At 32.5% G+C, this 24,115-nt stretch overlaps 1 pseudogene; it reads right to left on the bottom strand.

The window, feature by feature from the left end:
* Positions 1–24,115, bottom strand: part of LOC109330923 — a 39,691-nt pseudogene that overhangs the window by 9,111 nt on the left and 6,465 nt on the right.

The following is a 24,115-nucleotide window of genomic DNA, read 5'->3' as shown; positions in this document are numbered from 1 at the left end:
TAGTTGTTGTGCCCAAGTGTTGTGGCTCAAACAACAATTACGAGATTATGGCTTAGACTTAGAGTGAATTCCTTTAAAATGTGACAATACAAGTGCTATAAACCTCACAAAGAATCTTGTTTTGCATTCTAGAACCAAACACATTGATATAATGCATCACTTCCTTAGGGACCATGTCCAAAAGAAGGATGTGTCTGTAGAATTTGTTGATACTAACAACCAACTTGCAGATATATTCACTAAACCATTGGCAAAAGAACCTTTTTATAAAATTAGACGAGAATTACGCATTCTTCATGAAGCATACTTATCTGAAATGCTTATATATGATTATATGTGTGCTTCATTATATATATTTCATGCCTACTTGAACTTAAATGTGTTTATTTATGTTTAAAAATTTCAATGTTTGGGTTAAAGATCATTTTCATAGCTTAATTTTGCCTAAAAATAAGTTTTTCTCGTGTCAGTAACCGATTACACTAGAGAGTAACAGATTACAGGATTGAATAGTGTGTTTCAGTAACCGATTCCTCAAATTGAGTAACCGATTACTTTATGTTGTTGTTTGAAAATTTTAAATTTTTTAATTTGAGTAACCGATTACTCAAAGTGAGTAACCGATTACTCTGTGTTGTTATATATGTATTTTTTCTGCATTTTTAAACTTCTTGAAACTCTTCTTCTTCCTCATTTCAAACCCTCTTCGTGGCCACCTCTATCTCTCTCTAAAATCTTCGTTTTTGATCCGTTTTGAGTGATTTTTGTGTGCTTTAATATCACATTTTCACTTCTAAATCATCATTTTTGTGTTTAGTGACCTAAATCAAAAACCCCCAAATCTCCAAAACCCAAAAACCTAACTTTTCAAACTCTCATTTCAATGGCTTTCTCATCTAGAACCAAGAAACAACGCATCAATTTTACTCAAAGGAACCAAGGAACTTCATCTTTGGAGTCCAACCCTCTTAACTTAACGCGACTTCTAGCAAATGATGAGCAATGTAAAATCTTTGAGGAGTACTTTCATGGTCGCATCATCTTCACTCCTAAATACGGAAATCTTAGGAACTTTGAGTTTAAAGATTTTCTATTTCCTTATCTCTTGAGACAACAAAATAAATTCGATTTCTATTGTGAATCAAATGAAATTTATCCTGAATTGATTAGAGTATTTTACTGTAACATGAACTTTAGGAAAACCCATCTTACTTCCTATGTAAAAGGAAAAGACATTACTTTGGATTTGTAAACCATGAGTTCATTGTGCTATAACATACCCTATCAGGGAAGCATTGCAGGCTTCGGCCTTGTATGTGAATGAGAAAATTATGATCAAAAAGATTTTTATTATTCTCTATGTAGAATAACCAAAGAGGAAATAGAAATGCTTAAGAAACAAGGTTATGGTGAAACTGTAAAAAATAGAGATATCCTTTCTATTGGACATCTCAAACTAGAAGACTGTTTGCTTCACTATTTTCTGAGCTATGTCATCTTACCAAAATTTTCAAATCACTCTCAAATAAGTGACATAGACTCCAATTGATGTATGCAATGAAATTTAATTTTAAAATCAATTGGACTATGATGATAATGAGACAAATATGGTATGTACGAGGAACCCAAAGCCCTTTGCCATATGCAATCTTAATAACAAAAATCCTTCAAAATTTCGGTGTTTCAACTGCTAGAGAAACTAAGGTCTCGCTTAACCCTCGTGAAAGCCATATTGATGTGGATGTAATCCACAAAATGGGCTTCACATTTGATCTTCGTGACCGGACCTACAAGCATAAGAAAGATAAACCTTCTGCTCCTAAACCAGAACCTACCCCTGCTAATCCTTATGAACCTCAACCTTCTGAGTTTTATGCTCAATCTTCCTCATCTGCTGTCATGCCTTCAAACCAGATGATTATGAATGAATTGATTTATCTTCGAGGCTACATCACTAACCGGATGGATGCCTTTGATACTCAGAATCATCAAATCCATTTTTGAACTTCATCGTCTCTCTTCTAAGCTGAGTAGCATGGACATTGATGAAGACCGTTCTGAGCCTGAATCTTAGACTTTATCTGTTGTTAGGATTTTTTTATTGTAGTTTCTCCTAGTTTTGGACAAATTTCTATTATGTTGTCTGTATTGCTGTTTGCATTGTTAATGCTTGAACATCTTTTTACCTTTATGATATGCAATGCGATGTTTATGTTATATCTTCTGATTACCTTTATGTTTGTCATATACATATTGTATGATATATATATATATATATATATATATATATATATATATATATATATATATATATATATATATATATATATATATATATATATATATATATATATATATATATATATTGTACTAGAAAAATCTTGGCTTTTATAGTTTTTGATGAAGTCAAAAGGGGGATAAAAGTTGAGAGAGTGTATTTTCTGTTTAACATATTTCAGGCACATAACTCCAAATGAAAGGGGGAACATACAAGATAGGGGGAACATACTCAAGACAAGTCAAGAATATCACAAATTATGTTGCTCTCAAAAAATTACAATGTTAAGAATATATTGGTTTGTCATCATCAAAAAGGGGGAGATTGTGAAGAAGATCTTGCTCCTGACTTTGGCACGGTTTTGATGCAGACACCAACATCACCAAAATGAAGAAAATGAAGAATACTTATAAAGACAATGAAGATTCAAGATTCAAGATATTCAAGACTTTTAGTCTAAGTCTAAATAGATACTTCTATCTTATACTCTTAATTATACAATAGTAGTAATGCTCAAAATATTTTTTAAGAAAATTGAAACACTTTAAAATACTTAAAACAATTTTCAAAAATATTGTGTAACGGGTTACTTCATCTAAGTAACATGTTACAAGTGTAAGAAAAGAGTTATCCAACTTAAAACTGATCAGAGTAATCCATTACTGTCTTTGAGTAACAGATTACTAGTGTTATTAAAGTTGAGTACCCGATTACTCAACTTGCTGTAATCGATTATTCTAATTCGAAAATAAATGATCAGTGGACAGAACACTTGAGTAATCGATTACTGAATGCTGTAATCGATTACTGAGAGCTATTGCATCAAATTTTCAAATTCAAAGTGAATGAGTTTCAATCCAAAAGACATGTTTTCATTCCAATCAATTCCTACCCTTTCAAAGAGACATTTTGGTTGATTGGAAAGCCTATATAAAGGCAGTGAAACTCACAATCACAACACACAACATATATACAACTCTTATACAAATTTCAAAAGCTCTTACACATATTCTGAAATTATTTTCTGCACTTTTTGCAACAAGTTCTTAAACTTTCAAAGTTGATTTTTCTGAAGTTGCTTAAAGTGAAAGTGTTTCAAAGTTTACAAACTTATAAAAAGCCTTATTACTAAGTATACTAAAGAGTTGTTTGGATTGCAAGTTACATTACTTTCATACTTGTGAAGGCAATTCCATCATTGTTAAACATTCTTCATTATTATTGCAGAATCACTTGGAAAGGTGTTTTCCAAAAGGAATAAGGATTAAGGAGTGTGTAAGGTACATAGAAATCTCGGGGTGAGACGTTGTAATTGCAACTCATAATCTTTAGTGGAAAAATATCTTGTGCTGCAAGAGTACTGGACGTAGCCTTCAGTGGAGAAGATGGTGAACCAGTATAAAATCCTTGTGTACTCGCTTCCCCTTATCTCTTTGATTTTACTTAATAATTTTATGCATATATATTCCGCTGCACTTTAACTTTTGAATTTGCAGAAAAAATGGTCATTATTTTAAGTTAACTAATTCACCCCCTTTTAGTTGCAATCTCAGTCTTACACTTTTCTTCCTATACTCAAATCATAAACAAATTATTCGACAAAGGAAACTAGTATTTATCCAGTCCAGCACGTGGAAACAAATTAGTCAACCTTTTGGAGTATGCACATAGTCTTCAATTATCATGGTTAGTGTTGTAATAACCGATTGGTGTTGGTCCGTTCAATTGATAAATTGGTCCCAATACGAATATGACAACAATCATATTGATCACGCGATCATATCGGTCAAAAACGGTTATGTCAGTCGGTTTTCAATTGAACTGTACCAGTCATACGGACCGATTTTATTTAAAATTAATTTTTTAATGAATTTTTTATTGGTTTTTTATTGATTTTTCATTAATGTTAATATATTATATATGTATATCTAACTTTACTGGTAGGCGGTTTAATTAGTAAATCGTCAGTTGAACCGCTATACTATTATATCAGTACCCTAACCAGTAGAATATTAATAATATTGATGATGGTCTCAGTTGGATTTTCAGCCAAGAATGCTTCCACTTCTTTCAAAGTATTTACGGTTGGTTGCTTAGAACATTTCAATGAACATATAAACCATTGGGGCGTAAAATAATATAGCCATAAAATCACACTTTGGACAATGAACAACAGAGGGAATGATTACAAAAGCAGTGAAGTTGAAGCATTGGTATGAAGATCCTCTGTGGAATTTGTGTCCCAATTGGTGTACTAAACCAATTAAAATGCATCATTTAATTAAATAGAAAAATCATAAATGAAAAATATATTACTTGTGTAATTTGATTGGATTGAGACATAGAAGAATAGGATTTTTGGAACATGTGATCTGGGTTCTAAGCATTGCCCTCGAAATGAATGATAGTGCCATATATCATTCTGGTAGTCGTATGTATCCAACATCAGCCCCTCACTCCATTCTAAACAACACTCATAAAAAGGAAAACTAATGTATACAAAATAGTAAAAATGGTAATTAAATATAAAACAAACCATAATTCTGATGGGCAATTATGATCAAACTACCACCATATGAGAAAGGAAGTGGAAATAGAATAAAAACTAAAATCAAGAAGAAAAGCAAGCAATTACAAATACGTACTCTCAACTAATTAGTGATAGTATCGTCTCGATTGTAAAATGTGAGTCTTCAAACGCCTGACAAAGGTGGTGCATCAACGATACAGAAGGAAATTGCGGGTCACTATTCCTGAGTACTTGTTCAATGGCAACTCATTCACACTTGCATATTCAAAAAGGGAAAGTTTCAAAAAGATTAGGAAACGAAAAAAAAACCTAAAATAGCAGTATAGCACTTAATCCCCATATTGATTCCTAGAACATGAAATGTCCTTTATATTAATCCTATCTATGAAAGACTAAAATCACATTTTAATTCTTAGCAGTGTGTTAAAAAGCTCAATTAAATCAACCCATTTGATCAGTCAAATTGAACTACTTTTCTATATTCTGTGGACTAAAATGAGGTTTTATTCTGTTTGGGATGAATGTAAAGGGCATCTCATCATAAATAGGACTGAAATGACTTATATTGTTTTTCTTGTTTTTACACTTTTTCCCTATAGGAACTAAGCCTTCGTGCAACTATAAGGTTTCTTGCCTTATGACCTAGAGGTCATGATTCAAATCATCCTCGAAAAACTATCTTTGCTTGTACTAGATGTAAGCCTCGTGCACTGATGATGTTTGTGTTAGAAATTCATAATTTCTAATTAACATCATATATTTAATACAATTATATTAACTATTTATTTTGGGGTTACAAAATAAGTGATCTAATTATTGACAATCTATAAGACTTCTAAAACTAATGGATATGAGCTTAATGAGTAGATACCCAAACATTTGGCCTATAGGGGATAATGAAAATCATATAAGTTAACACATCATGAACGATTATGGTCCCCGAGACATCAAATCACAAATAGCTTTCACATCTCTCCATCAAGAGAAAACAAAGGTCCAAAAAAGAATTAAGGATTTGGTTGAGGAAGATCATCATACCAAAACTCTCTTAAAAGATATATCAAATGACTAGATCAGAGAACACAGATTCATGTGTGACTTTATATCCTTGTTTTATATTATGTGTGAGAATCATGAGATTGAAGATCCTATGATTGGTATTTCACCAATCATCAGAAAATATCTAACAAGTGATATCAGAGCTTTCGGTTCTGATTTTTATGGTTCTCCATTAAAAAATGTTTTCCCCAATTTTTTATGAACTCTAATTTTTTAAATTTGGGGATTTTTATGCTTCCACTATTGGTTATTAAAATTGTTTATTTATGAATAATGAGGATAAATTTCATGTGTTTCCGCTTATTTGAATATGAGTAATTTGCATTATGAGTCATTGCAATATATGTTGAAGTATATACTCAGATCTATGCATGGACATTGCATTAACTTTGATGACTCTATTATGCAATATATATATATATTATATGTGCACTAATGCCTTAGTGTTGGACATTGACTTTTGACACTTTACTATTTTGCAATTTGCTAAAGTAAATGTATAAGGTATATATGTGTTAAGTCATGTTTTTCTAAATTGTATATATATTACAAATTAAAATATACATATATACATATATACATATGTAATTGTTTCCAGCTTGAAGTTGTTGTGATGTCTGAAATTACTTATTAAAGTTAATATAAATATATATATATAATGGTTACTATTAATACTTAAAAATTATATATATTTACTATGTTAGTGTGTGAAAATGTATATATATATATATATATAGTGTTACATATATGTTTTAAGTTATGCATAACCATATTCGATTTGAAATTTTTGATAATGAAGGAAATATTTTTTTTATGCTTTTCACTCTGGATCTACTTTATATTTCATTAAGATTACATCCATTTTTATGTGTTGATATATATGTAATATGTCTTTTTTTTTATTTGGAATTATATTATTGGATCACTTTACTATTTTGCAATTTGCTAAAGTAAATATATAAGGTATATATGTGTTAAGTCATGTTTTTTAAATTGTATATATATTCCGAATTAAAATATACATATATACATATATAATTGTTTCCAGCTTGAAGTTGTTGTGATGTCTGGAATTACTAATTAAAGTTAATATAAATATATATATATAATGGTTACTATTAATGCTTTAAAATTATATACACTTTACTATGTTAGTTTGTGAAAATGTATATATATAGTGTTACATATATGTTTTAAGATATGCATGATCATATTCGATTTGAAATTTTTGATAATGAAGGAAATATATCTTTTTATGTTTTTCACTTTGGATCTACTTTATATTTGATTAAGATTACATCCATTTTTATGTGCTGATATATATGTAATATGTCTTTTTTTATTTGGAATTATATTATTCGATTAGATTTGTTAATCATAAAAGATATCAAATTTGAAGGTTTTAATTCTAAGATCATAATTTTTTTATAATGGACTCATATTGTTTACCTTTTGTCTGGTAATTATTTTGAATTAATTGATGCAATATGTTGCCAAAATAACCTCTATTGTGGAAATTAATTGAAATACGCAGATAGGTATGAAATTATTTATGAGAATTGTGTTCAGCCCAAAGGAAGACACAATTTTCCCAAATAATAACATACATTTGATGATAAATATGTAACAATTATAAAGTTGTTTTCCATGTGAATAATAGTCAGTCCAAAGAAAGCCTATTGTTTGACAAAACTAATTATTAATATTTGATCATTACATTGAGAGTACCACTCACACATTAATTTATATGTCCAAACACTAGAAATTGATATTGTGTTGGGTATCTTGTGATGAGTCTATTATGTCATGTATTGTTTTATATATATTATCTGACTTGTTTGTTTAAATGGTTGCAACACTTATGGTTTGTTGCATTGGTTAGTGGTTGATTGTATTATTAAGGGGTTGCTATTGTTGAAACACTGTTTCCGTTTGGATAGTGTGCCCTATCATATTTAGTCATGTATAAAATGATAATATATTTTTAATGGAAAATTCAAAAGAATCATCACTAGAATTCGAAACGCAGATCCTTGTGATGGAAATGATGGAATGCTACCAATAGGCTATAATGAATATATGTATTTATATGTGGATGTAAGTAATATAAGTTTTGGATTAAGGTTATGTTGAATCAAACTCAACTAAATGGTTTTTCTTTTAGAAAATAAAATAATTTGACATTTTAAGTGAGCATATGATGAAGTCGCCAAAAGTGACATTTTATTGTGAATTGTTCATAATAAATATCAATTGCTAGTGCGTATATATATCTATGCCAGTATTAATCGGCCCAAAGGAAGATTATTATTTGGCCGAATTATATACACATATGTGATAGTAAACATGTGATTATTATAAAGTTGCATATGTGAATGATAAATCAGTCCAAAGAAAGGTTTATTATTTGAGATGCAATATGATCAATGTTTGACCATTATAAATAAGACTATCATTAGTGATTGATATGAAATATCAAGCCAATTATATGTTTATATTTTATGCGAATAGTGATTGACCCAAAGAAAGATTGTTATTTGGACCAAATTACAAACATACTTGTAGCAATAAATATGTGATAATTATATGACTTTCCATGTGAATAGTAAGTCAGTCCAAAGAAATGTTTATTGTTTGACAAAACTGATTATCAATGTTTGATTACTATATTGAGTGTACCACTTTCAAGTTAATATTTTTTCCAAAGACTAAATATTAATGTTGTGCTAGGTAACTCGTGATGTGCCCCATCATTATTGTAATTTAAGTATTAAAGTAGAATGTGAGTTTAATTGCAAGAACGATTGCAATTTGTTTTGTTCTTTTACTAGTGTTGCAAATATTTATGCTCAAATTAAGAATATTTTATTACTGAATGTGACAAACTTTAAGGTCTATAAGGAAGTCGTATAAATTATTCTCGGATGTATCAATTTAGATCTGACACTTCAGGTGGAGAAATCCATTTCTACTCCGGAAATCCTCGAAGAGGTTAAAAATGAGAAATTGGAACACTATAACCGAATGTGCCTAATGATCATAAAACACTCTATTCCAGAAGCGTTTCAGTGCTCTATTTCTGAGTATCAGAGTGCAAGGAAGTTTCTTGAAGAAATAGAACCATATTTTTCCCAAAATGAAAAGGCGGAGACGAGTAGCTTTTTGGCTAAACTCATCTCCACGAACTATAAAGGCAAAGGGTTTATAAGGGTGTACATTATGGAGATGTCTAATCTCGCATCAAAACTCAAGTCACTTAAGTTAGAGCTTGGTGATGACTTGCTCGTGCACTTGGTTTTGATCTCGCTTCATGTATACTTCGTACCATTCAAAGTGAGCTATAATACTCAGAAGGACAAATGGTCTCATAATGAGTTTATATCTTAGTGTGTGTAAGAGAAAGAGAGACTGTAGAGAGATAAAATTGAAAGTTTTCATTTGACTATGACCTCTCAGAATAAGAATAAAAAGAACAATAAGGATGTTGCGAAAGGGTTATTTGTGTTTTTCCTCTGAGAATGTGGAATTGTTCTATAATACACTATGTAAGGTAAACCTAACATGAAGGGTGTTGTTGAGCGATGAAATTAAACTCTTAAAGATATGGTGAGAAATATGATTAGTCATTCTTCATTACCAGAGTCTCTTTGGGGTGAAGCTTTAAAGACCGTAATTTACATCCTTAATAGGGTGTCATATAAAGCAATTAACAAAACCCCATATGAGCATTGGACTAATAAAAGACCAAGCTTAAAACACTTGCAAATTTGGGTTTGTGTTGAAAAATTGTGTTTTAGATGCTTGCTTTATTTTTAGGCATCAAGTTTCTGATTATTTTATTTAATGACAGGTCGATTCTTTACCCGCCATCTCGGCTTTGTTCGAATAAATTCCAACACCGGTATAATGGTTTCAAGAATGTTCATTTAATAAAAAACTTAGCTTTATTGAATTATTAACAATTTCATACCAACTTGGCTTTGTTAGAATAAATTCCCACGCCGATTTAATGATATGAATTTAGCAAATTAATACAAGTGATAATGAGTGATATTTATTTTTGTTTTTCTTTATTAACCAAACTACTTCCTTATGGAAGATTGGTAAAGAAAAAATAAATAAAGCAATAAAATTATAATTTAACCGTACCACTCCTTTCGAAGAGTTGGTATAAAGAATAAATAATAAAATTATAAATAAATGTTAGTTGTGAAAATGTAAAGGAAAGAAAATAAATTTTAGATGCGAAAAATAAATGACATAAAGTAAAAGTTAGTAGTTAAATCACTCATTATAACTGTGCTTTTTTTACCTTTTCACAAAGATACAACTTATGAATTAAATTGCATTTTGATTCAAGGTTTCTTTCTTTGTCAACAAATAAAATTTATAAGTTAACACTTTACTATTTTACATTTGCATATCTTTCAAGATTCAATTGTAGTATAGTGTAGGGTTATATCGAACCATAGGAAATTGCCTAATAGAAATGTACTCATACTTTGCATATTTTATCAAAAGTAATAAAGTAACACATAAAGTTGTTTTTGTGATTTTATGGACTAAGAAACATGAAAAAGTAAAGAACTAACTTTACATATTAAAGATGGGAAAATTGATTTGAAAGATGGAATTATTTCTCGACTCAAATGATTTTGAAAAAATTATAAATTATGTGTTATACTTTCGGTTAATTCCACACACCATTTCTAAATCCTTCATCTAGTGTCGTAGAATGATAATATGATTTTAAAACCTTATGTAATACACTAAATAATAGTTAAGTGCCTCTCCTCAGAGTAGATTGTCACACCCTACTTCAGGATCCATTAACATCATTTAGCATTGAACATAAGTTGCTTAAAATAGATGCTTGATGTGGCAAGTGAACTAATGTAGGTTATACTTTTTAGTTCACTTGTAACACTTTAAAAATAAACATTTTGGATCTTTAAATGAAGTTTTAGGTGATCAAGCTAAAACCAAAAGTAATAACTTGAATGTATTGAAATCAAAACAAGATACAGATGAAGAAAAGAAATAATCTTACACCATAATCCAAGTCAATATGTAGGAGCATGAGCCATCTATCCAAGGATGAGATGCTTTTGGAACCGAAATGAGATTACAAAATTATGTTTTTGTATTTCATTTTCCATCTCCTTTCTCCTCTTGAATTAAGAAAAAAACTAAAAAATAAACTTTACCTAAACTACTTTGGAGTAGAAAATCAAATGAGAGAGAACCGAAAATAAAATAAAGGAGAAGAGATTACAAAGAATATACAACTATGTGCAATGTGTTTTAAGTGAAGAAATGAAGGTGCCTTTTATAGGCATTCTGGACTGCCAAGCTTCACTTCATGGCCGCCTGGCTCACTGGTCCAAGCTGGTGGGTCAGCAGCTTGTCCCATCTTGGGTAGCTAGCTTGGACAAACTTTTGTGGGCTAGGTTACATGCATGGTGACACCTCATACTTGCTTGTTCAGAACATATGTCATGCATGAGGTCATGTTCTTGGTCTTCAAGTAAAGAATAGGCAAGTTGCTTGATGAGTTGGCCAAGCTTTCTTCTTGGCAAGGTTTCTGACTTGTCTGTCCGCCCAGCTTGAGCTTGACCCATACCCAGCTGCTTGGTTCCTTCATGGTGAAGGAACCAACCTTTCTTCATGGATGAGTTTAGTCTTGGCCGCTTAGCTTATGTAGATCCACGCTTGGCTAATTGGTTTCTTCATGGTGAAGAAACCAACCTTTCTTCATGCCGAATCAACCTTTGTTTCATGATTTTTGAGTTGATTTTAGTTGGTTACTTGGCACTTTTGGGCATGATTTCTTCAAACCTTAGTCATCTTTTTGGTGACAAGCTTAAGCATACAACATGCCGTACTTAGCTTGTTTGTTTTGAGCTTTTTCCTTTGGACTTTTGGCTTTTGATTTGGCATGCATTCTTGGCTTTCTTCTAATATAATCAATTTCATACAAAATTCAAGGGAAACTTGGACAAGAGGTGATAAAAAATTATATTGTCCAATAATGCAAAATTTATCTAAAAAGTGTTGAATTAAGTTGGGTTTCACATTTTTGCATAGGATAAGTGCCATAAAATGTATATTAAAATTACGTATTTTTGGCACGAATCAGGTTGTCTAGTTGAGGCACGGCCTTATAGGCCACATGAAAGAAAAGTGGAGTCAAGAACAGTTAACTGCTATTTTGTTAGCTATGTTGAACGCTCTCGGAGCTATAAATTTTATGATCCCACTTCAAGACTTTTTGAGACGGAAATGTAAGATTTCTTGAGGAAGTTGATTTTGGGAAGGAAGAGAACATAATGAATGTTGTCTTTGAGGAAAAAATTATCACTAATAGTGAACAAGTTCTTGTGCCTATTACCATTCAAGGAATAACTTCGGTAATAGGAGATAGTGTTCAGAATAATGTTCCTGACAATATTCTAGAACAAGATAACAATGAGGTTCTCCCTCAAGTACCTATTCAACAAATTCAACAACCTCAAAAATTAGAAGTGCCATTAAGGAGATCCACTAGAGGGAGGAGAAATGCAATTCCTAATGATTATATTGTATTTCTTCAAGAACATGAGGATGTCATCGGGTTAACAGAAGATGATCCATTGAACTTCTGTCAAGCCATGAAAAGTGCTAACTCTCAAACGTGGACCGATGTCATGAAGGATGAGATGAAGTCTATGCATGATAATGACGTTTGGGATCTTGTCGAATTACATGAAGGTGCAAAACCTATTGGTTGTAAATGGATATTTAAAACCAAAAGGATTCGAAGGGTAATATTGACAAATATAAAGCTCGTCTAGTAGATAAAGGCTTCATTCAGAAAGAGTGCATTGATTATAAAGAAAAATTCTCTCTAGTATCTTTGAAGGATTCCTTTAGAATAATATTGGCACTAATAGCTCATTTTGATTTAGAGTTACATCAGATGGATGCTAGGACTTTGTTTCTAAATGGTGACATCAAAGAAACGATCTATATGGTGCAACTAGAAAACTTTGTGTCAATTGTCTCAAAGTCAGTGGTATACAAATTAAGGAAATCCATCTATGGCCTTAAACAAGCTTCTCTTCAATGAAATCACAAGTTTCATCAAGTTATTACCTCGTATAGTTTTGAGGCAAATAAAGTTAATTATTGTGTGTACCACAGATTTAGTGGGAGTAAAATTTACATTCCTGGTATCATATGTCATACTGCTTGTGAGTAGTGATATGAGACTATTGCATGAGGCCAATAGATTTCTAACGAAGAATTTCGGAATGAAAGATCTTAGTGAAGCTTCTTTTATATTAGGTATTTAGATACTAAGAGATCGCTCTCAAGGTATCCTAAGGTTGTCTTAAGAAAGCTATATAGATAAAGTCCTAGATAGATTTGGCATGAAAGGGAGTAAACCAAGGATACCCCTATAGCTAAGGGAGACAAGTTTAGTCTCGAACAGTGCCCCAAAAATGACATTGAAAAATACGAGATGCAAAAGATTCCTTATTCATATGTAGTAGGAAGTCTAATGTATGCTCAAGTTTGTACACATCACGACATAACATTTGTCGTGGGAGTTTTGAAAAGATATTTGAGCAATCCTATAATGCATTACTATAAGGCAGTCAAATGTGTTATGCTTTACTTAAAGAGAACAAAGGAGTACATGCTCACTTATCGGAGGTGTGAGAATTTAGAGATCATTGGGTACTCTAACTTCATTTTTTTGGTGTCTAGACAACAAACACTCCACTTTTGGATATATGATTATCTTGGCCGAAGGTGCTATCTCTTAGAAGTCTGTTAAACAAACGCTCATAGCTCCTTCAATCATGGTTGCGGAGTTCATGGTTTGTTTTGAAACATCAAACCATGACATATGGTTGCGGAAATTTTGCCACTGGCTTACGTGTGGTCGATGGTATTAAAAGACCACTGAGAATTTATTGTGACACTAAGTCTATGGTTCTTAACTCCAACAATAATAGGAGTTCTAGAAAGTCAAATTTTATTGACATCAAGTTTCTGGTTGTTAAATAAATTTCCATAAAATGTTTAAGGACAAATTTTATGCTAGCTGATCCACTGACTAAGGGTTTGGTACCTAAAGTCTTTCATCAACATATTACTCATATGAGTATTTATCCTTAGGATACCTTAGTTCAGTGGGTGTCTATATGTTTTATGACTTACTTTGGACGTCATATATAATTTTATGCATAATAAAGTTGATGGTTTATTGTCCTATTTTGAACGTGTGTATTGTAACTATTGTGTTGCAATTAAAGACTTTGGATTGATCTCACTAAAGAATAAAGAAAGACCAGTTGGAAATAGACATGTTTGAGATCACATTGTATGAAATTTCCATGTCACTAATTCATATTTGATCTATGTCATTAAGTATATTAATATGATGATCATCGTGGTCGAGTCACGTTTGAACGTGATGAAGGTCATGGTGGTTCCATAATTGATATATGAGATGGACCAAATTTCATTTAAGAGAAGTCTAAATATAAATATCATACAGATGCGTGCCTAAAGAATATGTGATATGATTGATCAGGAAAAATATGAAGCCCAAGTGGGAGATTGTTAGAAATTCATAATTTCTAATTAAGGTGGACATCATATATTTAATACAATTATATTAGCTATTTATTATGGGGGTTACAAAATAAGTGATCTAATTACTGACAACCTATAAGATTTTAAAACTGATGGATATGTGCTTAATGAGTGGATACCAAAAAGTTTGGCATATTGGGGATATGGGTAACGTATAAGTTAACACATGAGAATGGTTATGGTTCCCAAGACACCAAATCACAAATAATTTTCACATCTCCCCGTAAAAGAGAAAATGAAGGTCCCAAAAGGAATTAAGGATTTGGTTGAGAAAGGTCATAATACCAAAACTCTCTCAATAGGTATATTAAATGAGTAGATCAGAGAACATTGATTCAGGTATGACTTTGTATCCTTGTTTTATATTATGTGTGAGAATCATGAGATTCAAGATACTAGGATTGGTATTTCACCAATCATCAGAAAATATCTAACAACTTGTTGACAATGTTATTCTATATGCACATGAACCAAAATATCGAACCTATTACCACACTTAAAAGAATTCAAGCCCATCTATTAATACCATGACACACATTGCTTAATTGAACATAATGATTAATGAAAAGAAGGAAGGGAGGTTACTATGAAAGTAGGAAGGGTCGGTTGGCCTCTAATATAGAGGGGTTGGTTCCTACCCAAAGCGGGGCACTTGCCACAGTAGAGACCTAGCCCACAATCATGAGCAACAGTTGTACATACTTCTATAACCTGCAAATGAATATATGGTTGCGAAATTTAACTATTTAAAATAAATAAATCTTTTGAAACACAATTCTCTCTTGATTAATATGACTCAGAATCTGTTACATTTGTATTTATTAGGCAATAAAGATTCAATATGGTTGTTAGAAATATTTCACATACTATGTTAGAGCATTTATGTGACTCATTATGCTATTCATGTAAGAATATGATGGAGATGAAAGGTTCAAAGGGATGCAAGTGATGAATTTGATCTGAGAATTTGAAATGCAAAGGATGAGAGTTTCAGAAACAATCAAGGAGTACTCTGATAAACTTCTAGCCATTGCCAACAATGTAATACTTCTTGGTACTGAATTTTCTAATTCTAGAATAATTCAAAAGATTTTAGTTACACTTCCTAAAAAATATGAAGCTGCAATTTTATTTCTAGAAATGTCTAAGGATATGTCAAGCATCACCTTGGCAGAAGTGTTGAATGCATTACAAGCACAAAAACAAAGGAGGCTTAGGAGGCAAGAAGGACCTATGGAGAGTGCTTTCCAAACCAAACTACAAAATAACAATGGTTCTTTCCAAACCAAACTAAAAAATAACATTGGTTGGAAAGACAAGAAAAAGAGACAAGGTAATAACCACAAACATGCAAGTTCTGCAAACAACAAGTACAATAACCAAAGTAGCAATAATGAAGTCTTTCCATCCCACTCTTACTGCAAAAAATCTAATCATCTGCAAAAAAGATGTTGGTGGAGGCTAGATGTAAGATGTTATGAGTGTGGCCTGTTAGGGCACATGGGAAAAAATTGCAAGTCTCAAAACAACAAGGAGAAGCTAAGGCTGCTAAGGATTAACCACAAGAAGAGCAATTGTTTGCAGTATCATGTTTTGCCACCAATTGTTCCACAAAATGTTGGCTCATTGGTAGTGGTTTTACAAACCACATGACTTATGATCGAGAGCTTTTCAGAGAGCTTGACAAAACTGTTGTTTCTAAAGTCAGAATTGGAAATGGGACATACATTGCAGCAAAAGGCAAAGGAATAGTGGCAATGAAAGATACACAGGTTCAAAATTAATTCATTGTATCTTATATGTTCTTGAAATTAATCAAAACCTGTTAAGTGTTCCTCAGTTGTTGGAGAAAGTCTATAAGGTTTTGTTTGAAGACAAACATTGCATGATTAAAGATTCAGAAGGCAGAGAGATGTGTTCAAAGTTCAAATGAAAGGCAAAATTTTTGCCTTGGATTTTATGAAAGAGGAGCAAGCTGTAATACACAAAGAAGACACAAGTATAATGCTTTGGCACATAAGATTATGCCACTTTCACCATGATGCTCTAATCTTCATGAAGAAGTACAATCTTATTAACGGTTTGCCTGACTTAGAAAAAAAGTCCCCTACATGCATTGCCTTCCAATATGGGAAACAAACAAGACTTCCTTTTCCATAAAATAGGGTTTGGAAGGCTACACAAAAGTTGTAACTCATACACACAGATGTTGGAGGACCTATGAGTTCACCATCACTGAATGGTAGTAAATATTATATTGCTTTTATTGATTATCACACAAGAATATGTTGGATTTATTTTATGAAATTTAAATCCGAGGTTGCTAACATGTTTGTGAAATTCAAAGCTTGGGTTGAAACTCAAAGTTGGTGCAAGATGCAGGTGATCGGGTCTGATAATTGAACTAAATATACCTCTAAAAAATGTAACAAATTTTGCATAGATGCAGGCATTGAATACCAATTGATAGCACCTTATACTCCTCAACAAAATGGTGTTGTTGTGAGAAAAAATAGAACAATTATGGAGATGGCTAGGTTCTTACTTCATTATAAAGGGCTCCCGGAGAAGTTCTGGGCAGAGGCAGTAAATACATCAGATTTTATCCTAAACTGATTGCCATCAAAAGCTTTATCAAAAAACACACCACTTGAAGCATGGTATGGCTACAGACCGAAGTTGATTAATTTGAAAACATTTGGTTGCTTGTGTTTATCTTACATTGCTCAAGTTAAGAGAGACAAGTTGGAAAAGAAAGCAGAATCTGAGATTTTTATAGGCTAAAGCTTAATGTCAAAGACCTACATGATCTATTTACCAAAAAGCAACAAAGTAATTGTGAGTAGAGATGTCCAATTCTTTGAGTTGGAAAGGTGGAACTGGGAGGAATATAAGCAGCTGGAGTTTCAGGAGGAGAATGAAAACATAGACGATGAGCCTATGAAATGAACTAGATCACCTTATGACATATATCAAAGATGTAATGTTGTTGTGATGGAGTCGATGGGATATGAAGAAGTTGCAACTAACCAAAGATGGGTAGATGCAATGAAAGAGAAGCTCATGATGATTGAAAAAAGTCAGACATGAGAGTTGGTGGACAGACCCAAACACAAGAAGGCTATAGGAGTGAAATGGGTTTACATAACCAAGTTCAATTCGGACGGTTCTGTGAACAAGTATAAGGTAAGGCTTGTTGTCAAGAGATATGCCCATAAATTTGGGGTAGATTTCTTTGAAACTTTTGCCCCAGTTGCTAGGTTGGATACCATAAGGATGTTGTTGGCACTTGCTGCACAAAATGGTTGGATCGTTAACCTAATAGATATCAAATGAGCTTTCTTGAATGGATACCTGAATGAAGAAATTTTTGTGGAACAACAAGAAGGTTTTTTCAACAAGGACATGAGGAGAAGGTATATAAGTTGAACAATACCTTATATGGTCTAAAACAAGCACCAAAGTCTTGGTACGATCGAATTGATGCACACTTGGTAAACATGCTTTGTAAAGAGTCTAAGTGAATTTACCTTATATGTCAAAAATGTTGATGATGAAATACTTATGGTATCTCTTTATATTGATGACCTTTTTGTTACAGGAAGTCATAAGGAGTTGATTGACAAGTTCAAAGAAGAAATGAATGATGCTTTTGAAATGACTGACCTTGGAAGGATGACATTCTTTCTTGGTATGCAGGTGCAACAAAATCAAAATGAAATATTTGTGTTCCAACAAAAATATGAAAGAGAGATTCTCAAAAAGTTTAATATCGAAGAATGCAAATCAACTCCAACTCAAATGAATCAAAAGGAGAAGTTTTGCTAAGAGGATGATGCTAAAAGGGTTGAAGAAAGGTTGTATAGAAGCTTAATCGATTGTTTGATATATTTATCTGTAACAAAACCAGATATCATGCATGCAGTAAGTTTGTTATCAAGGTATATGCATTGTGTTAGTGAAATTCATTTCCAAGCAGCAAACATAATTCTTAAATATATTAAAGGCACAATAGATTATGGAAAAATGTTCAATTCTGTAAAGAATTTTAATCTTCATGGTTACTCTGGTAGTAATTGGGCTGTATGTGATGATGATATGAAAAGCACCTGAGCTTATTCTTTTAGCTTTGGTCCTGGAATTTTTTCATGGTTTTCTACAAAACATGAAGTCATTCCTCAATCAACAGCAGAAGTAGAATATGTAGCTGTTTTTGCTGTTGTGGACCAAACTATTTGGATCAGAAAGCTCATGATAGATTTGCATATGGAACAAACAACACACATGTATTTATGGACAACCAAGTTGCAATTTCAATTTCTAGCAATCCACTATTCCATGGCAAAACAAAACACTTGAAGATCAAGTTTCATGTTCTACGAGAAATACAAAAGGAAGGAGAAGTGCAACTAGTCTATTGCAAAATAGAAAATCAAAGTGCTGACATCCTAACAAAGACACTTCCTAAAGCAAGATTTGAATTCTTGAGGCAAAAACTTGGAGTTTGCAGCTCCAGAGTCAAGGAGGAGTGTTGATTAATATGACTCAAAATCTGTTACATTTGTATTCATTAGGCAATTAATAGTCAATAAGGTTGTTAGGAATATTCACCTACTATGTTAGAGCACTTATGTGACTCATTATGCTATTCATGTAGGAATTTATTTTTTCTGCATCAGTTTTCTTTCTCATACTGTATAAATTATGTGTCTTGTTGATGAATAAAATCAAGCTTTCTACATAACACATTTCCTCTCTGCACTTTTGTTTGCTACATAACCAATAGTCGAGAACCACGAATTGGTTCGTGGTTCTTTTGCGAATTGGTTCCCTATAAGTAATGAACCAGATTTTAACATACAATTTAAGTTAAGTAACGGAAAAAAAAAGAGTAATTCATAATATACTCTCACCTATATGAATGAGTTACAACTTACAACAAACAAGAAACAATCTTATCTTGTATTGTTTCTCCTATGGTGAAGCAAGAATGATTTAAAGTTACAAGAAGTAACGCTAGAAATGGTCATGCACTAACATGATTACATATCAACTAAGTTATAAAGAACATACCAAGTATATCAAGTCAGTATACCCAAACGTAGAGGTATTTGATAAGCTAACGTATCGCCTAACCATACTAGAGAGAACTGCTTATCACTTGACTATGAATAAATCTAAAAACAATGATTGTAGATCTCTCTTCTTGTTTTGAAATAGTGAAAGAATAAAATAAAAACTTGGCAATTGTTGTTTAAGGAGGCGATATAAGAGTTTAAGAGGGAAGAGATGAGTGATAAGAAAATGTATACATCGGCAGGTGCTCTGTATTTCCAACTGTAGCACATTGTAGAAGTTATAGTGAGAGAATAGTGCAAAGTCAATAATGAAAGGAAATTTGAAAGCAAAAGCAAAAGATAATTTCACCTTGAAGTCACCAAAGGCAAACTATTTTCCTAACACGAGTGAGCTCAAATGATGATGGATGAACCAAAATTAAATTATTTAAGGAATGGGATCAACCTTTCAACAATCAAACCTTATTAACATTGTGACAATCATAGAAGGGGATTCACTAAAATTAACTACAATGAAATTTTCTCTCTTGTGGTGAGGCACACTACTAGCAGGGTTGTGCTTGCCTTAGTAGTTAGCCAATATATCCACTTAAAGTAGTTGGATGTGAAGAAGGTTAGATATGACCACTTAGTTTGCAAGTTAAATAAGTCTCTATACAGGCTGAAGTAGCTTCTTAGACAATGATATAAGCAATTTAACACTTATATAATGAAACTTAGTTATAAGCGATGTAAGTATAATTGTTGTGTTTATATGAAAAATCTTGATGATAGCTCTTTTATTATTTTGCTACTTTACGTGGATGATATGTTCATTGTTGTCAGTCACTTGACTAATGTCAATTACCTGAAACTCATGTTAGGTAAGAAGTTTGACATGAATGATTTAGGGGATACTAAGATATTTCTTACGATGGATATTCACATGGACATGAGAGCTAGGAAGCTATGACTTTCCCTAATAAGCTATATTGAGAAGGTCTTAGAGAGAGTTAATATGAACAATGTTAAATTAGTATGCACACCATTGTCAAACCACGTAAAGCTTTCTGTAGATCAATGTCCAAAGACGAATGGAGAGAAGAGACACATTTCAAAGGTTTCATATGCTAGTGCAATATCTTACTTGGTGAATATTACGGTTTGCACTAGATTGAACTTGACATATACTATTAAGTGTGTAGGTACATGTCCAAACAGGTGAAGCAACATTGTGAAGTAGTTAAGTATATTTTTAGATATTTGAAGGAGACTACATGTCTCATTATCATATTTGGTAGCCAACAAAGTAAGTATTTGGTTATTGGTTATGTAGATTCATATTATGCATGGGACTTAGATTATAGAAGGTCAACAACACAGTTTATCTTCACCCTTGCAGACAGAGTAATTATGAAAATAATATCAATGTACTTTATTGTTGTTACATCCACAACTGAAGCAGAGTACATAGTGAAAGTGCAAAGTGTCAAGATAGCACTTAGCTTGCCTATGTTTTGATGAAGAAAAAGGAATTAGTGAAAACTTAAAGATAACTCAACAAATCAACATGTCAAAGATTCAAGAGCTTCATGTCTAAACTAGAATCTTAGATATGTGTCTTAGTTATTAAGTCTAGGTTAGGTAAACCTAGATGCAAATCTCACAAGTTCTAAAAACTATCATAACATTTACATGAGACATGCCATCTAGCTTATTATATGTTCATGCATTAATTTTTAAACATAACATAATGGTAAAACATGTATTGTTGATAAGCATAACATATAGGTAGTTTACCATTCAATATCTTAACTGAAAATATGCCAGTTAATCGATTAAGTCTTACTTAATAGATTAACGTGAAAACAATTTTAATCAGTTTCAACAGATAACTGAAAAACAGACAGTTATTCTAAACATCCCTTTAATCGATTAACAGGGCACTTAATTGATTAATTGGGCCTAAAATAACTTTTCTATATAAAATGTGTTTTTACACCATGCTTCATACATTCATTCATTTTTAGAATTGCTAAGTTGCATATTTTTGTGCTCAATGTATGTCATATAGATAGAGAGATTTGCATGTGAAAATAGTGAGAGATAATATCATGCTTAGGGATTAAAATTTCATCCATTGCATGTGATTAAATGTGTTCATCATTCTATCTTATCTTGCATGATTCTTTCATTTCTTTTGGAGATTTCTTAGGGTAGAAATTACATGTTCTTCATGATTCTGATCTTATACATATTCATAATAATTTGTGAGATTTGTATAGGGTTTATAGCTTGTTCTTAATTGTAATATTTGAGTTATTTTGTGCTTCACATTACTTTGTTTTTGTTGTAATTTTGTAACAAGGAAAGTCGTCTCTTGGTTTCGTACCACCAACGAGATATAGAGAGTGTTCACCAAGACTTGGAGGTCTTGAGTTTAGAACATACTCTTGGTTGGGGCTGGATCGTAGGAAAGGTTTTCCTAGACGATAGATAAGGTCAAACCAAGGTAGGTGTTCTGAGAATTCAAGAAGGTAGCGTTCAAGGTGTTGTAATTTAAAGTGTTTATGTAATATACATTTGCTTCAATTTTAGTGAAGAAAATCTCCCAAGATCGGAAGGGGAGGACTAGATGTAGCTTTCCAGTGGAATGCAAAACGAACCAGTATAAAAATCTTGTTGCAGGTTGTTTCTTACCCTTATCTCTTTACTGTTTTAAGTTGTTTTTAATTGCCTATTATAGCTGATAATTTGAATATAGTAACTCTGCCATATAAAGATCATTTATGTTCAAATATATCTACTATATCATTTCTGTATAATATGTGAGTGGCTGTGTAATCGATTCATTCAACAACTATCTGTTAAGTGCGATTTAATCGATTAAGGAACCGCAATACCTATTCAACCCCCTTCTATGTGTATTCTGCCACTGATACCTAACAAGTGGTATCAAAACTAGTACGTCGTGCTAGCTCAACCATATACGCGTGATCCTTTAAGGAAAATAAATGGGTTCCACCAACCCCTTTGGCGGTGATGGTGCATCCATTAACCGCCCTCCCGTATTTAGTAGCAAAGGATATGCTTTCTGGAAAGTCTGCATGAAAATCTTTATAGAGGCCATCGACTCGGATATTTGGGAACCTGTAGTCAATGGGCCCTTCGTTCCACAACATTTAGTGGACGATGAACCGAAAGAAAAACCGAAAAGTCTATGGACCGATGATGAACGTAAAAAGGTTCAATATAACCTACGTGCTAAAAACATCATCACATTGGCCCTATCCTATGATGAGTTCTTCCGGGTTTCACAGTGCCAAAATGCCAAAGAAATGTGGAACACTTTACAAGTGACTCACGAAAGCACTAGCGAAGTCAATCATACCAGGTTGAATGCTTTGACACACGAGTATGAGTTGTATCATATGTTACTGAGTGAATCTATCAGTGACATGCAAAAACGATTCCCTCATATAGTTAACCATTTAGTTACTCTAGATAAATATTTTACCAAAGGAGAACTTACTAGCAAAATTTTACGTTGTCTTGACAGGAGATGGCAACCCAAAGTAACAGCTATCATGGAATCCAAGGATCTTGACTCCATGCCTTTCGCGACATTGTTCGGAAAGCTTCAAGAGCACGAGGTGGAGCTTGGACGCCTAACTATGCACGAAGAATCAGATCGCAAGAAGAAAAGTATATCTCTCAAAGCAACAACGTCTCAATCCACAAAAGAGAGAGAAGAAATCGAGTCTGATTCAGATATGGATGATGAAACTTTGAGCCTTCTCGTACGCAAATTCGGGAAATTCCTAAAGAAAGGAGGCTTCAAACATTTCCAGAAGAAAGAAGCGCGTGATTCGACTAGGAAAGGCAAGGGTAATAAATAGCGCTTCACTTGCCATGAATGTGGTAAGCCAGGACACACGAGGTTTCAATGTCCTACTTACCTCAAGAAGGTAGATTCAGATAAGAGAACTCCTCGAAACTTCAAGTCAAAGAAAGCCTATATAGTATGGGATGTACCAGAGGAGGACACGACATCGAGCACCTCTGATGAAGTGGAGACATCCAAGCTATGCTTAATGACCAGAACAGATGATGCTTGTTGCTCAAATTCAAAAGAGGTAAATAGCAAGGTATATTCTGACACCTCATCTACTTTATCTGATGATTCTCCTCCTTATGAGGACTTGTATAATGCTTATGTTAAATTGCATGATGAATTAAAGAAATTAGCTACGATTAGTTCAGATAGAAAAAGAGTAATCCTTCTAAATGAACAAAAAATAGTTTCATTACAAAAAGAATTAGATGAATTAAAACTAGAAATTGAAACATTAGATCTGATCTATTCTTGTAATGCATGCAATTTCTCTAATGATAATTTATGTCAATCAACTGTCTGTGATTCTTGTGAGAATTTGAAAAATGAAAATGTGAGACTTAATGAAAAACTCGCAAAACTCACAGAGAGTCAAAACATGTTAGACACTATGCTTAGCCAAACTAGAAATGTTGGTGACCATACCGGAC

Source organism: Lupinus angustifolius, chromosome LG17 (genome assembly GCF_001865875.1).
Source record: "Lupinus angustifolius cultivar Tanjil chromosome LG17, LupAngTanjil_v1.0, whole genome shotgun sequence".
NCBI lineage: Eukaryota > Viridiplantae > Streptophyta > Magnoliopsida > Fabales > Fabaceae > Lupinus > Lupinus angustifolius.
This window is presented reverse-complemented; position numbering and strand designations above follow the sequence as displayed.